Source organism: Callithrix jacchus, chromosome X (genome assembly GCF_049354715.1).
Source record: "Callithrix jacchus isolate 240 chromosome X, calJac240_pri, whole genome shotgun sequence".
In the NCBI taxonomy this organism is placed as follows: domain Eukaryota; kingdom Metazoa; phylum Chordata; class Mammalia; order Primates; family Cebidae; genus Callithrix; species Callithrix jacchus.
The window spans coordinates 141,926,407-141,945,055 of NC_133524.1; positions in this window are offsets into that span (position 1 = coordinate 141,926,407).

Here is an 18,649-nt window from a genome sequence, read left to right on the forward strand (position 1 = left end):
TACTCACATACATGATCATCTAAATATATTTTGTGTACTGCATTTACAATGTTATGCCTGAATAGGATGACAAGACAGGTAGATGAAGAGCAAAGTCAAACCCTTTTGTTTTGAGGCTTCTAATTTTCAGTACTCTCAGGTTAGAGTTGTACATAGAAATGATTTTACAGGCTCAGAGTAAAACTGGAGAATTTTCTGACTGTTTGAATTGCACTTACTACTTTTGATTGTTATTATAACAGATAATAAAGAGCTGACTTTATAATCCTACTTAAGGCAATTAAGGATTAAAAATATAAATTAAAAATTAAAATGAAAATGATAATACAAACAATCTGGGAAAAATATCAAAATAAAACTTTGAAAGGCCATCTATATCCTCCCACATATCACATAAGTAACAACCAATATTTGCCTTTGGCTCTATCTGTATACTTAAGTTTCTCATGGAACTTAAAAATCAATATAGTCTCTATTCAGAAACAATTTGATTTTGTGGCCCTGGGTATGAATCTTACAATTCATCAAATGAATTCTTTCTTTTCTCAAAGAAAGAAGAAAAGAAAAGAAAATGGGGGCTCAGAAAGATAAAATCATTGTTCAAGATCAAACAGCATTTCGCAAAGTAGGGTTTGTTAGAGTAAGTAGTTAGATATGAGCAGGGCAGAGGAGGGCTTCAGAAATGTCATGCACTCATTGGATGATGATCCAGTAATCATAAAACTGTCCCTCTGAAATGGTAAGTGGCTATGACTGGCTTTAAGAACCAGGGGAGCTTACCAACAAATAGGAGATATTGGTGCCAGCAAAACCACGATTCCCTGATAAGGTCTTGAGCATGTGCAGTACGGGGCAAAATGGCAGAATTTGACGGGTATATGATTTTCCTGTGAGGGCACTCAACCAGTAAGGGAAAATCACCCCAAGTGAGCATGCATACACCTTCAGCTAACCCAAGGCACAGGCATATTACCTCCCAGTAGGGAGGTACTGCACATGTGGCAACTAAATAACAACCTGTCCCAAGAAAGGGAAAAGTGGAAGAGAAAGAAAAAACCCAGAACCAAGCCAATGTATAAAATTCTGAGCCAAAGACTCAACAGGGCACTTGATTTCTCAAGTTGTCTGCTTGGCCTTCTTCCAAGTTATCCAAGATATATGCATGCATATGCACAGGTATATATGTATACATATATGTATATGTGTATATTCATATCAGTACTTAAATATAATAGGACAACTGATTCAAAAACAAAACTGACCAAAGTAAAGTTCTGAGAAAGTTTAAGAACTGAACAACAGTGCGAACTGGCTCCTAAGTTTAGAAAGTGGTCCCTAAGTAGCCCTCACATAAAAAAAGTTGACCAGAATAATACTGCAATGGTTCTAAAATCTAAATTGTGATTGGAACTAGCACCCACAAAGATAATCCAGAATTGTGCACTAAACCTAAGCAGGGTAAATATCTGCTAAGGGATTTAATTAGGATCAAGAGTCTCCTAACATGATATCCAAAATTATCAAGATACATTAATAATAACTTATCATACTACAATATGGGAAAATCACAACATGAATTAGAAAAGAGTCTAGTAGATGGTAATACTGAGATGAATCAGACATTAGAATAATCTAATGAGGATTTTAAATCAATTTTAATACAAATGCTCAATGAGAAATTATAAATATTCTTAAATAAATAAATACAAAAATTTCAGAAACTTTTCTACAAATAGGATCAAATAAAAATCATAGAACTGGATAGTGCAAGAGCTGAAATAAACTTTATGGATAGACTCAATATTAGGATGGAAATGATAGAGAATATAATCAGTAAAATTGACCACAGACCAATCAAATTTATCAAAAGTGAATAACAGAGAATAATGGACTAAAAAAAAAAAAAAGACCTTCAGGGACCTGTGAGCCAATAACAGAAGATTTAACATCTTTATAATTGCATACTAAAAGAAGAGGATAAAAAGAAGGGGGTTGAAAGACTTATCAAAACACATAATAAGTGAAACCTCCCAAAATTTGGTAAAGACATGAATGTATAGAAGTAACAAGCTGAGCATCCACCCCCATCAAGATAAACCCCCAAATTTCACACCAGGACACACTATATTCAATCTGATGAAAACTATAGAATAAAAAGTCTTGAGAATTGCAGAAGTGACACCTTACCTATAGGGAAAAGACAGCTCAAATGACAGAGGATTTCTCACCAGAAATGACAGAGGCCAGAAACAAGAGTTATATTTTTCAAGAACTGAAAGAAATGTCAATCCTAAATTTTTTATCTAACACAAATTTTATTTAAATATGGGGGTGAAATAAACACATTCTCTAATGAAAAAAGAAAAACTAGGAATTCTCGCCAGCAGATCTACCTTCAAAAAATGGTTAAAGGAAATTTTCCAACCACAGAGGAAATGATAATAGACTTGTCCACCATCATCACTCTTATTCAACGGAATTCTCAGAGTCCTAGCAATCACAATAAGACCAAAAAACAAAGGAAATAAATAAAGTTTACAGATTGGAAAGTATGGCACATAACTCTCCCTATTAGAACAAAACATCATGCAAATTCAACAGTGTTACAGGATATAAGATCAACACACAAAAATCAATCATGTTTCTAAGCATCATTAGAGATTACAGAATATTACATAATCTTGTCTTAGAAACAGCATTCTTAAAACAAAATCTTAAATAGGACCCTAATACGTAAAATAAAGTACAATAGCTCTGACTGACCTGGGATTATAAACCCAGAACTACCACACATTCATACCACGCCTCATGGTTGCCCATGAAACAAATCTAGAAAAACCTAGTAATCCTTAGAACACACGTTGAAGTCTACTAATACAGATCAATCCATTTATTTTTATAAGGGATCTGATGTTCTTAGAGGTAAAGTAATTTGCTGAAGGTCACAGGCCTACCTACTTACCAAGCCAGGGCTAGAATTTAGATCTGATATTTTTTTAGACTACTTTCAACATATTCCCTTTTAATAATAATGCACACCCTGAAACAATACAAATGTTATCCTTAAGTATAAAACAATAATAGTAATCACAACAGTAAGAACAGCCATATCATCAGCAATGACCATGTTTTAGTCATGGTGCTGCTTGCTGTTTAATAAATAAGAATATCAATTACATGCAGAGCTTACATAGCTCCAAACATGATCTAGAAAATATTCTAAGTTCTTCACAAATGTTAGCTCATTTTAATCTCACCACAATCATGTGAAATAGGTATCATTATTATCTTCACTTGACAGAAGAAATGAAAAACTTGCATCCATTTAGTGAAGATTTGGGATACTAATCCAAGCAGCCTGGCTTTATAATCTACTCTTTTAACTACAAGGTATACAGATGAGTAAATTGAGGAAAAGAATAACGAAGTAACTTGTCTAAGGTTACAAATACCAAAAGTAATGATACAGGGGAAATGTTAATATTCATTGGGTATATCTTCATATAAATATGATATGCATACAATCAAAGAAATGCCTGAAACTCCTGCCACCTGTTCTGATTAGTCCAGAGGACCTCATCATAAATGATGTCTGAAACAATGGACAGATCAAGATGAACAAATAACATAATAAAGTTTTTTCTAGTTTAGCCTTTAGAGGAATACTTTAAACCCTCATAAAGGGCACAACCCTGTCCTTACTCATTTTACTTTGCCTGGCTTTAGCCAATCAACCCATTGCCAGGACAGCCTGTGCATGGTGGAAGTGTCTATAGTAGCTTTGCTGGATTATCTTTCCTTGGCATTTTCAAGATGAAGCTTCGCAAGTTTGCTTTAGCCTATTAAATGTGTTTTCCTTATTAATGGCAGTTAATAAAATATATGCTAGAAAATATTATGTATTATGTCCTGCAAGCCCTTCTAAAAATTATATGAAACAATCCTGAAGACTTATTTTCTAGATAATTTATCACACACCATTATGTTGATGGAAGCATGGATTCTTGCTGTAGTTAAAATACATGATTCAGTTCGTGTGTAATATTCAACATAGTTTAGGGGAGAATCAACTAATTACAGTTAGCAATGGATTAAAGTCACAATTATTAATGTTTTATATTATTGAAATGTATTCATTTGCTTTCACTAGCATGATTTTTATTTTCTCCTTCACTGAGAGTTGTACAAATTAAAACATTAATTAAAAGAGAAGTAACAGGCTGGGCGAAATGACACACATATGTAATCCACCAATTTGGGAGGCCAGGGCAGACAGATCACTTGAGGTCAGGAGTTCGAGACCAGCCTGGCCAACATAGCAAAACACTGTCTCTACTAAAAACATAAAAATTAGCTGGGAGTGGTGACACACTTCTGTAATCCCAGCTACTCAGGAGGCTAAGGCATAAGAATCTCTTGAATCTGGGAGGCAGAGGTTGCAGTGAGCCGAGATCAAGATCACACCATTGCACTCCCACTTGGGCTACAGGCAAGACTCTGTCTCAAAAAAAGGCATTAGTTATCTCCCTGAGAATCAAATATACTCTGAAAATTCCAGCACAATTTTTCTGATTTTATGGCTGCCTTTGCATAATTCAATACTTTAGAAAGTTTGATGGTTCTCGCAATATTTGGATTTGGTTTAATAATATATATTTTTATCATGTATAATTACACATGTCCTTTTGTGTAATTTCATGTGAAATTGCTCCTGAGAAAAAAATATTCTTAAGGAATAACATTCTGTTAATTATATTTCAGCCTTTCTTCTAAATCTGAGAAGTCAACATTCCAATACATAGTTCCCAAATATATAATCTATCAAAATAACCAATTTAGTTATTAATAATTTATAGTACTGGCCTGACACTGCACTCCAGCAAATTCTGGATTACTCAGTTGAGAAGTTGAGCTCTGCAGAGGTCAGTTGTTAGTGATCAAATATGCTCTTTCTTCTCATACAAATACTGAAGCAGGTATTTGGGTGCACCTGTGGTGATAACTTTGAATGAAGCATGGTGCTTAAAGTAATTTGCATACTGTTGTGAGCATCATTTAGATAGGTAGGTTGTCTTCAGTTATAGTCACCATTTCTCAGATGACAGGACATGGTTTTGGAGAAGTGGTAGTTTAATTTGAATAATTGCAGCCACCTGCAACAATAAGTACAATATGTGCTATACAAATATTTTTGGTATATGCAGTTGTTGATTTCAGCTCACATATACATTGTTTACCACATTCTGCTTATTTGGATTTAATTTGCTCTTTGTTATTTTTCCGGCTTATTGAAGTGAAAACTTGGGTTAAGTTTTGTGACATTTCTTAGTGCAGTGGTGCCATCTTGGTTCACCACAACCTCCACCTCCCAGGCTCAAGGGATTCTTCTGCCTCAGCCTCCAGAGTAGCTGGGACTATAGGTGCATGCCGCCACACCCAGCTAATTTTTGTACTTTTCGTAGAGATGGGGTTCTCCCATGTTGGCCAATCTGGTCTTGAACTCCTGACCTCAAGTCATCCACCAGCCCGGACCTCCCAAAGTGCTAGGATTACAGGCGTGAGCCAGTGTACCTGGAATAAGTTTTGTGACATTTCTTAGTTAGAACTTTAATGCTCAAAATATTCATCTAATCACTATTTGGCTGTATCTCACAAATGTTGATACATTGTGTTTTTATTTCTATTCATTTAAAAATGCTGTCTAATTTTTCTTTCATTTTTTCTTTGACCAATGAATTATTTTGAGGTGTATTGTTTAGTGTCCAAGTATTTGGGTGTTTTCATGATATATGTCCATTTTGGAATTCTAAATCCATTTCTTTGTAGTCAGAAATCATATTTTGTATGATTTAATTTTTTTTGAAATTCAGTGAGCTTTCCTTATGGCCCAGAATATGGTTTATATCAGTATATATTCTATATGAACTGAATTAATGTTTATACTCATGCTGTTGGATGCAATATTCGATAAATGCCAGTTAAAGGTATTTGAAATTATTGTTCGATTATTCAATATTTTTACGAATTTTATTTCTAATTATTGAATTTATTACAAGGAAAGGTATGTTGAAATCTTCAAATATAACTGTAGATTTGTTTGCCATTAGGCAAGAGAAAGAAATAAAGGAAGAGAGAATGTCAAATTGTCCCTGTTCACAGATAACATGATTATATGTTTAGAAAACCCCAGCTTCTCAGCCCAAAATCTCCTTAAGCTAATAAGCAACTTCAGCAAAGTCTCAGGGTACAAATTCAATGTGCAAAAATCACAAGCATTCCTATACACCAATAATAGACAAACAGAGAGCCAAATCATCAGTGAACTCCCAGTTACAGTTGCTACAAAGGGAATAAAATACTAGGAATACAACTAACAGGGGATGTGAAGGACCTCTTCAAAGAGAACTACAACTCACTGCTAATGGAAATAAGAGAGGACACAAACAGATGGAAAAACATTCTATGCTCATGGTTAGGAAGAAGCAATATCATGAAAATGGCCATACTGCCCAATGTAATTTATAAATCAATGCTATCCCCATCAAGCTACCGATGACTTCCTTCAAAGAACTGGGGAAAAAAACACCTTAAATGTCATATGGAATTAACAAAGACCCACATAGCCAAGACACTACTAATTAAAAGAAAAAAAAATGCTGGAGGCATCATGCTATCTGACTTCAAACAATATTACAAGGCTACTATAATCAAAACAGCGTGGTGCTGGTACTAAAACAGAGATATGGACCAATGGAACAGAACAGAGGCCTCAGAAAGAATGCCACACAACTACAACAATCTGATCTTTGACAAACCGGACAAAAACAAGCAATGGGGAAAGGATTCCGTATTTAATAAATGGTGTTGGGAAAACTGGTTAACCATATGCAGAAAACTGAAACTGGATTCTTTTCTCATACCTTATAGAAATTAACTCCAAATGGATTAAAGATTTAAACATAATGCCTAACACCATAAAAACTCTAGAAGAAAACCCAGGCCACACTATTCAGGACATAGGCATGGGCAAGGACTTCATGACTAAAACACCAAAAGCAATGGCAGCAAAAGCCAAAATAGACAAATGGGATCTAATTAAACTTAAGAGCTTCTGCACAGCAAAATAAACTATCAATAGAGTGAACTAGCAACCAATAGCATGTGAAAAAAGTTTTGCAATCTACCCATGTGACAAAGGGTAATATACAGAATCTATAGAAAACTTAAACAAATTTACAAGAAAAAAACAAACAACCCCATCAAAAAGTGGGCAAAGGATGTGAACAGACACTTTACAAAAGAAGACATACATGAGGCCAACAAACATGAAAAAATGCTCATCATCACTGCTCATTAGAGAAACGCAAATCAAAACTACATTGAGATACTACCTCATGCCAGTTAGAATGGTGATCATTAAAAAATCTGGAGACAACAGATGCTGAAGAGGACGTGGAGAAATAGGAACACTTTTACACTGTTGGTGGGAGTGTAAATTAATTAAACTATTGTGGAAGACAGTGTGGAAATTTCTTAAGTATCTAGAAATAGAAATACCATTTGACCCAGCAATCCCATTACTGGGTGTATATCCAAAGGACTATAAATCATTCTATTATAAAGATACATGCACACATATGTTTATCGTGGCACTGTTAGCAAAGCCTTGGAACCAACCCAAATGCCCATCAATAATAGACTGGATAAAGAAAATGTGGCACAATACAGGAATACTATGCAGCCCCCAAAAAGGATGACTTATGTCCTTTACAGGGACTTGGATGAAACTGGAAACCATTATTCTCAGCAAACTGACACAAGAACAGAAAACCAAACACCACATGTTCTCACTGATGAGTGGGTGTTGAACAATGAGAACACATGAACACAGGGAGGAAATATCACACACCAGGGCCTGGGGGTGGGGCGGAATAGAGGAGAAATAGCAGGGGTGGGGGTTTGGAGGGGGATGGCATTAGGAGAAACACCTAATGTAGATGATGGGACAATGGATGCAGCAAACCACCACCATGGCACATGTATAGCTATGTAACAAACCTGCCCGATCTGCACATGTACTCCAGAACTTAAAGTATAATAAATAAATTTTTTTAAAAAGATGTAAATTGCCTTGCTGAGTGGATTTATCTTTGAGTGCTATTTCTTTTGCAGCATCGAAATTTTACTTATAACAGCACCATTCATATCGAAAGCCCACCTTAAGGGAAGAATCGGGGAAAAGAGGTGAGCCAATAAATGCCTAGGACCAAGATTAAATGCCCCTTTTTGACCCTCTCTGACCTTCAGATGCCCTCACTGGATCTCTTTATCCAAACTGGAAATTTATCCTCACTGGATCTCTTTATCCAAACTGGAAATTTATCCAAGATGTATGGCCAATTAGTAAAACTGTGATACCAGAGTTTACCGTAGTCCCAAATCCCAATACATTATTATGTAATGTACCTGCTGATCCCAAGCAGTTCATGGTAATAGACTTCTGCTCAGCCTTCTTTAGCATTCCAGTTCATAAAGAGTCAATACTTGTTTTGCCTTTACTTCGAAAAATCAGCAGCACACCTGGACTGTAATGCCGCAAGGGTTTCCTGAAGCCCTTTCATAGTTTTATCAGGCAGTGCATCTGGACTTAATGACACTAGAGTTTTCTAAAAATTCTACTGTCATTCAGTATGTCGACAGGCTATTGTTATGCTTTCCCACTAAAGAGTGCTGCGAAATTAATTCAGTTTGCTTTATACAGCAACTCACACATAAACATTACAGGGCTTCAGTAGAAAAACATCCGTTTTCAAGAGAACAAGTCCACTATTTGGGACATAATTTGACTACTGAAGGGATTTTCCTCTCACCTGAGAGGATAAAAGCTATTCAAAGTTTTCCTTATTCTGCAACCAAAAGAAAGTAAGTTTTCTTGGACTTGCAGAATATTGCAGATCCTGAATTTTTTTTTTAATAAACTCACCATTGTATGAACTTACTGAAAGGACAGTACCAGACCCTTTGCCTTGGGAAGAGTCATGAGCAGGCTTTTATCCAAATAAAATTGTCCTTATAACAGCCCCCAACTTTAAGACTACTAAATTACAATAAACCGTTTAACTCATTTGTTAATGGGCATAACAATCAGGCATTAGGAGTCCTTACCCAAGAACGTGGCAGTAAACATAGGTCCATTGCAAATTATAGTCAGCAATTTGATCCCATATCTAAGGCATATCTGAACTGTTTAAAAGCAGTAGCAGCAGAAACCAAGTTGATAGAGGTTTCATCTAAGATGGTTTTACGAAATAAACTTAATTTGAAAGTCCTAAACTCAACATTTTTTTAGTAAGTAGACTAACATCTTACGAAATACTTCTCCTGTTACCTTCTAATTATCATCTAAAATGCTAGGGTCTACTTAATCTTGCTACTCTATTATTTCTGCCTGATGATGGTGAAGACCACAATTATGTAATTATAGTGTCAGAAATACTGGCTCCTCATGTTGATTTATGAGATATTCTATTGGATAATCCTGAATTAATACTTCTTGTTGACGGATCCTATGGCAAAACTCAATAGGAAAATATCAAACGAAATATGTTGTTACTATGCAAAATTAGTTAATAGAGAAGAGAACTCTTCCTCAGCTGAAATTAGCTCAAGCTGTGGACCTTTTTGTGCTCACCCAAGCTTGTCATATAGTCTAGCAAAAGTCAGTAAGTATTTACATAGACAGCAGATATTCTTTTGAAATAGTCCATGATTTTTGGTATTCTGTGATAATTATGATGTTTTCTCCCTTCTAGGAGGACCCCCATCATAAATAGATCTCCAAATAAATGCTCTCATGTTACCATCCTAGATTGCTGCTGTAAAGATTGAAGTTCATACCTGTAAAACTGAACCTGAACATCAAGGGAATATGTTAGCAGATTTTTATGCCAAAAAAGCCAGTGTTGAGGTCATTAGGAAATGCAATCTTAATAAACTTCATAAGATTAATCAAAACCAACTCTCTTATGGTGACCTATTTATTAATAATAATAGTGCAGTGTACCTCATTGGCAATACAAAATTGGTATCTAAAAGAATGCAAATTCAATATTAAGCACAGACTCACAGAGGGCCCAGATAGCCACATGTTCTTTCCTGGGTCTTTGAAGCTTCCATTGTTGAAAGTTCTGAAATATACAAGTCACCATGGAGCAGACAAAATGATCCACATTATATTAATTAAAAATAATATTGGTGGGGTGACTGCTCCAAATTGTTAAAATGGTTTATGACCAATATTTGACTTGTCAAAATCATAATCCAGGAAAAACAATCAAAGCTTCAGGTGGCACATTTCCACCACTTGATGAATAATTTGAACATTTATGGGCTTCATTCCATTGTCAACCACAATGGGATATCAGTATGTTCTTGTAATAGTTTGCATGTTTTATGGACAGGTAGAGGTTTTCCTGTGTAGGAAAACTGATAATGTGACAGTAGCTAAGATATTATTAGAATATTTATTTATTTTATGGGGCATCCCTAGAAAAATCTCCAGTAATAGAGAAACTCATTTTACTGAGCAAGTCATAAAATAGTTAAACAGGGTAGTATGGACAGAATGGGACTGCCATTGTCTGTAATACCCTGAGTGTTCTGAAAAGATTGAAAGAACCAAGGGCATGTTAAAATGAAAATTGGCAAAGTTAACTGAATCAATTGGGTTGCCTTGGCCAAATATATTACCTTTGGGTATAACAGCCACCAAATCTACGCCCACTGGAAGATGTAAATTGGCCCCTTATGAAATAGTCATTGGAAGGCCTATATCCCTCATAATAGAACCTCATGCATCTCTTTCTCAAACTCTGATATGACTAAATACTGTAAGGGCCTTATGCCAACCAGATAGTTTCACCAGATAAAGGAAGTTTTTCAAGATCCACCAAATGAGGGCAATCAAACCCTCCACAGTCTAGAAACTGGAGATTGTGTCTTCTGAAAATAATATCAGAGAAAGAATGCCCTTTAACCTCATTGGAAAAGACCACATCAAGTTCTTCTCACTACCCACAGTGCAGTGAAGCTTCAGGGCCTTGAAACTTGGCCCCATATCTCACAATTCAAAAGCTTCCTTCACACCTTCTGGAACTGTAAATTTGTTGGAGACTTTAAGGTAAAGTTGACCGGGAAATTTCTCCCCAGAAGCAGATAGTATCTTAGTTGTGAACAGTTTTTCCAAGATTATGGACCAAAATTTCCCTGCCATCATGAAAACCTTATGTTTTTTTTTCTTTGTGTGTTTATTTCCTATTAATCCTAATCCTTTTCTCTCCTAAAGGAAGATACATTGGATTATAATCAGGGGATGGCTTTAACCCATTCTTGTGCTCTAGCACAAGACAAGAGTAATTGTTGGGTTTGTGTGTTAATGCCAAAAAATCAGGAAACAATTCTAATGCTACTGACTTTCCATGTTTCCAATGGAGTCACCCTAAAACTCCAAGATAAAAATGGAAGGCTATCTTTGATATGCTTAACATCACTGTTATTTGCTTTCTTACACTCATAGAAAAAATCTTTCTTTCAATATATAACCTGATTATTACCAAATATAGAAAACTAATCCAAGGAATGCCTACAAAGGAACAGTGAGTTTCCAGCTATCACACATTCAAGAATTGGGAATTGCCTATAACAGAACAAGTAATTGTTTATACAGTGTCACTGGATTAAATGCAGTAAGGTCTCTTATTATTAAAGGTAATTATACAAATTTACAACATGCTATAAGGGGTCATAAAAGCTAAACTTCCCACTGGATCTTGTTCAGGATCTATGCAGATTTATGGCTGAACAAATCTAACTGACCCTTGCTCAAATGTAACTAGGTGGCTGTGTTTTCCAACTCCTAAGGGCCTATGTTAGGTGTGTTTATTCCATTCTGCCTTCTTATGGGTTCAGGTCTTGCTCTTTGGCTTTACTCATCCCTGCCTTTGGGATACCTTTCCCTGAAAATTCTGATAACAGCTCCTATGATAGGAGGCCAAAATGATAAATAACTGAAATTAGCACTAGCCTTGAAATAGATGAAGATAAGCTAATTTCCACTGTGGAAAGATTTAAGTGGGATTCTACAGGGCTCACTCTTTGTGGTAATGGAGTATCATGGAATTTAGTCATGGAGTATCATGGTAATGGAGTTGCATGGAATTTAAAGCTAATCCATAAATTGGAAATCTCGTAGATTTCACAGCCAGTCTGATTTGTTTATTCCATTCTGCCGGGGTTTCATATGGATAGAGGCTACTCCCTGAAAGGTAGATGACAACATATATATTCAACCAAAAACCCATAATGGAACATTGTGCTGGTTTAGATCTGCTTTTTGCTCAAGCTAGAGGCCTATGTTTAATATTAAACAAAAGTAAATGTTGTACTTATATCAGTCTTCTGATTTTGTTACTACAGAAAGCTGAATTTAAAAATGACTGATAGCGCTGTTTCCTCAGACACTGCCACTGAAATCATTCAAGATCTCTCTCAAGAAGAAGGAACACATGATATGTTTGCAGGAGCAGCAAAGAGTTTATTTTCAGGCATCCTAAACGGTGGAGGGCAAACTTGGATTTTCTGAGTTTCTAATCTTTCTTTTCCTTCTAGTAGGTCTCCAGGTTATTATGACTTGTGCGGCAAGGGTAACAGTGAAGATGGATAACTTTTCATATCAGACCACTTTACAGTGAACAATGGTTCTTAATCACCATCACACTCCAAACAAGGACTATGACCAATTAGACTCTAATACTGTTGAATTATCTGTTTTGCCTGAACTTTGGCTTGTTGAATTTGGTTCATTTAATAAGAACTCTTATTAAGGAGTACACCTTAGTATTTGTATATTATCCTCTTGATAGTCAAAATAATAGTCCCGCTGGTGTGCTGTATCCTCTCAAGTCTTAAATAGTTTGTATGCAGCCATCCATTGAGAGTTGAATGGCCTCACCTAGACTAGGTCAGCAAGAACATAAAGAATCACTAATCTGGTGGAAAGCTGTGACTTGTGAACTCCATAGACACCAAAGAAGACTTGTGAATTCCATACTGAGATTAAATAAGTCATGTAAGATAGTGACAGTGAGTGGTGTCAATGCCTAAAGATTTGTTAGATCTCTGTAAATTGAAAGTCTGAACAAAAGGGAGGCGTTGCTAAATTAAACGAAAATCTTGCCTGAGAAAGACTCCATACTCCCATACTTAAGTCCTTAGGGATGATCCAGTTTGCCTACTTAGTATGTAGGCAAACTGAAAACCTAACTTAAGAGTATGCTTCTGTAGTGATAGCTAAATCTCAGCTAATCCCAGCAGTCATATTTCAACCACTCACAGGCAGTCAACTGCTCAAATCTTGTTTAAACAAGGCAAATGTTATACTTATTTTCCTCCTGATTTTGTTACTACAGAAAGATTAATTAAAAAGATGGCTGATAGTGCTCTTTCCTTAGACGCTGCTAGGGAATGCATTCAAGATATTTCTCAAGAGAAAGGAACAATGATGTGTTTACAGGAGCAACTCAAAGTTGGTTTGCAGGAACTCCAAATGGTGAATGACAAGCTTGGGTTTTCTAAGGTTTTAAAATCGTGCTATTTCTTCTTCTTCTTCTGTTTCTTTCTATTAGTTACAGGCCAGCTGTAACCAATCTGGTGGTTGTTTCTGTACATCACTTCCATTTTCTTTATGTGACTTTCCTTTTTCTGTTGATAATTTTTTTTCTAACCACATGACATACCTGGAGTCTCTCTGAATCTGCTGTGATTCTGGAAGCTGCTTGGTTTGTGAATCATTTTATTTCTCACTCAATTAAATTCTGTTAATGTTTTTTCTTTTTTAGAAGACGAACTTCCTTGAGAGCTGACACATTCAGACAGACATTTTAAACTCCCGGTCAATGGCTGGCCAGCTGACATAAGCCCAACACCTTAGGTCCCCTGGGGTGGCAGAAACCAGATAATAAGTTTGCTGGTTACAAAGCCAAGCTATAAGATATAAAATGAGACAAAAGGAGAATCTTATTGTGATTTTCCTCCTTATGACAAACCACACAGAAGTCAGCAATTAGAAAGACAAAGCTATCTCTGGGAGTCTAAAGATCAATAGCCAATAGGCACCTAAAACAAATTTACAGGAGTCACAAACAAAACAAATGATTTCTCTTGTCAACCTGAATTTGGAAAGGAAGGTTTAAAGGTAAGCTTTTTTCAACCTTTCATTCTCAATCAAACATAATAGGCAGAGGTCTGGGTGACCTGACCTCAGTAAAAATTCTTCCATTTTTCTGCTAGATTTTTGTCAGTTGTCCTAGAAACTCATTTGTAGGCTCTGAAGCAAGTCAGGTATCTCAGTCATACCACCTTTTTATTTTCCCAGAACTGTAAGAGTAGAAAGAAGGTGACCCTTTTCTTCCATATCATAAGAGGTCATGGCCGACATCCCTATAACAGTTTAATGAGAGAAAAACAATATGCACATGTGTGCACAGGAGTCACGTAAAATATAAAAACTCCTGATTTCAAAATATTTTCTAATTTATGATTTTTTTGACCTATAAGTATTTAAGGGTCTGATGCTCAATTTATACATATTTGTGAATTTCACAGATTTTCTTCCTCTATTGATTTCTATTTCATAGTAGTCATAGAACATAGTTTGTATAATTTCAGTCCACTCAAATTTATGGAGGCTTGATTTACAGCATAACAGATGGTATCTCCTAAAGGATATTTCATGTGCACTTCGGAAAAATATCTTTATGTTGGTTCATTTATTATAAAAATATAAGAATGCATAGGCAGATGGAAGAGATGCTTAGGCAAGGTATGGAGGAGGCATGCAGAGCTTCCAGGCACTCTTGTGGTGGGGGCACCCCACTCTTAGTACCTCCATGTTTTCAGCAACACAGAAGCTCTCTGAACCCTGTCCTTCTGTTTTTTGTATAGAGGCTTCATTACCCAGGCCTGATTGATTAATCAATTAACTCACTCTTTGGCTTCTCTTCTCTCCCTCAGGATGGGCAGGACTGATGAAAACTCCTACCCTGAAATCACCTGGTTTATTGCCTTGGCAACCAGACCCCATCTAGAGGCTATCCAAGAACCCCCTGTCACTAGTCATCTCACTCTCTTACAAAAAGACTCACCACTTCAGAGATCTCAAGGATTTTAGGAACTTGTGTCACAGGAAGAGGAGATAAAGATCAAATAGATGTTTGTCTTTTTTCTAACTTTTAAGTTCAGGGGTACAAGTGCAGGTTGGGCCGGATTGTTACATAGGTAAACATGTGTCATGGGTATTTACTGTATTATTTCATCATCTGGGTCTTAAGCCTAGTATCCATTAGTTATTTTTCCTGATCCTCTCCCTCCTTTCACCTGCTCACCTCTGACAGTGTGTGTTGTTCCCCTCTATTTGTTCATGTGTTCTCATCATTTACCTCCCACTTATAAGAACATGTGGTATTTTATTTTCTGTTCCTGTGTTAGTTTGCTAAGGATAATGGCCTCTACCTTCTACAATACCCCTGCAAAACACACTATCTCACTCTTTATTATAGCAGCATAGTATTTCACGGTGTATATGTACCACACTGTCTCTTTCTAGTCTCATTGATGGCCATTTGGGTTGATTCCATGTCTTTGCTATTATGAATAATGCTGCAGTGAACACACATGTGAATGTGTCTCTATAACAGAATGATTTATATTACGTTGGGTACATGCACAGTAATGGGATTGCTGGGTTGAATGCTATTTCTGACTTTAGGTCTTCGAGGAATCACCACATTGTCTTCCACAATGGTTGAACTAATTTACACTCCCACCAACAATATATAAGTGTTACTTTTTCTCCAAAACCTCGTTAGTATCTATTATTTTTTGACTTGTTAATAATAATAGCCATTCTGTTATGAGATGGTATCTCATTGTGCTTTTCATTTGCATTTCTCTAATGATCAGTATGGTGAGCTTTTTTTTTTAACATGCTTGCTGGCTGTATGTATGTATTCTTTTGAAAAGTGTCAGTTCATGTCTTTTGCCTACTTTTTGATGTGTTTTTTTTTTCTTTCTTGTAAATTTGTTTAGGATCCTTATAGATGCTGGATATTATATCTTTCTCAGATGCATAGTTTGCAACAATGATCTTCCATTCTATAGGTTGTCTGTTTGTTGATAGTTTCAGGAAGAAAATTTTTTAGCTTTAGTTGGTCTATAGTGCTGATCATATGTGGAGCTTCTTAGATATGTCTTATCAAACATTTTTCATTAAATTTGCAAAGTTTTCAGCTACTTTTTCTTCAAATATACCTTCTGCTTATTTTTCTCTGCTTTTCTAGGACTCCCATTACATGTACATTGGTACACCTGATTGCATCCATAGGTTTCTACTGTGCTGTTCATCTTTCATTTCTTTTCTCTTCTTCTTCAGACTATATATTCTCAATTGACTTATGTTTTAGTTCATCAATCTTTCTGCCAGCTCAAATCTACTGTGAATCTTAAAAAGTTAGGTACTCTATTTCAGCCCTCAAATTTGTACTTGATTTATTTTCACTTAGGTAAAATTCTTAAAACATAAAATGGCTCACTTTAACGTGTACAACTTGGCTTCAAATACATTCACAATGTTGTGTAACTATATATTATTTTTCATAAAGTCTACTGCTCATTTGGTATTGCATTTAGTGAGTATAGAAAATAATTAATTAAAGGTTTCTCTTCAAAGATTTCCTCTTGGTTCATTACCAATAAATAGTGGTTTCTTCAAAGGTTAATTTACTTTAAAGCTTTTGCTAATAATCTTTTTTTTAAATTTTTTTTATTTTTTCTTTTATTGCATTTTAGGTTTTGGGGTACATGTGCAGAACATGCAAGACAGTTGCATAGGTACACACATGGCAGTGTGTTTTGCTGCCTTCCTCCCCTTCACCCACATTTGGCATTTCTCCCCAGGCTATCCCTCCACAGCTCCCCCCGCCACTGTCCCTCCCCTATTCCCCCCAATAGACCCCACTGTATAGTACTCCCTTCCCTGTGTCCATTTGTTCTCATTTTTCATCATCCACCTATGAGTGAGAATATGCGGTATTTCATTTTCTGTTCTTGTGTCAGTTTGCTGAGAATGATGTTCTCCAGATTCATCCATGTCCCTACAAAGGACACGAACTCATCATTTTTGATTGCTGCATAATATACCATGGTGTATATGTGCCACATTTTCCCAGTCCAGTCTATCATCCATGACCATTTGGGTTGGTTCTAGGTCTTTGCTATTGTAAACAGTGCTGCAAGGAACATTTGTGTGCATGTGTCCTTATAGTAGAATGATTTATAGTCCTTTGGATATATACCCAGTAATAGGATTGCTGGGTCAAATGGAATTTCTATTTCTAAGGCCTTGAGGAATCGCCACACTGTCTTCCACAATGGTTGAACTAATTTACACTCCCATCAACAGTGTAAAAGTGTTCCAATTTCTCCACATCCTCTCCAGCATCTGTTGTCTCCAGATATTTTAATGATCACCATTCTGAATGGTGTGAGTTGGTATCTCAATGTGGTTTTGATTTGCATCTCTCTAATGACCAGTGATGATGAGCATTTTTTCATATGTTTGTTGGCCTCATGTATGTCTTCTTTTGTAAAGTGTCTGTTCATATCCTTTGCCCATTTTTGAATGGGCTTGTTTGTTTTTTATCCTGTAAATCTGTTTGAGTTCTTTGTAAATTCTGGATATCACCCCTTGGTCAGATGGGTAAACTGCAAAAATTTTTTCCCATTCTGTTTGTTGCTGATTCACTCTAGTGACTGGTTCTTTTGACGTGCAGAAGCTGTGGAGTTTGGTTAGGTCCCATTTGTCTATTTTGGCTTTTGCTGCCAATGCTTTTGGTGTTTTGCTCATGAAGTCCTTGCTTACTCCTATGTCTTGGATGGTTTTGCCTAGATTTTCTTCTAGGGATTTTATGGTGCCAGGTCTTATATTTAAGTCTTTAATCCATCTGGAGTTAATTTTAGTGTAAGGTGTAAGGAAGGGGTCCAGTTTCTGCTTTCTGCACGTGGCTAGCCTGTTTTCCCAATACCATTTATTAAACAGGGAATCCTTTCCCCATTGCTTGTTTTTGTCAGGGTTCTCAAAGCTTGTATGGTTGTAGACATGTTGTGTTGCCTCTGATGCCTATGTTCTGTTCCATTGGTCTATATCTCTGTTTTGGTACCAGTACCATGCTGTTTTAATTACTGCAGCCTTGTAGTATAGTTTGAAGTCTGGTAGTATGATGCCTCCTACTGTGTTCTTTTTGCTTAAAATTGACTTGGCTATGCGGGCTCTCTTTTGGTTCCATAGGAAGTTCATGGTAGATTTTTCCAGTTCTGTGAAGAAAGTCAATGGTAGCTTGATGGGGATAGTGCTGATTCTGTAAATTATTTTGGACAGTATAGCCATTTTCACGACATTGATTCTTCCTAACCATGAACATGGACTGTTCCTCCATCTGTTTGTGTCCTCTCTTATTTCATTGAGCAGTGGTTTGTAGTTTTCCTTGAAGAGGTTCCTTACGTTCCTTGTAAGTTGTATTCCTAGGTATTTTATTCT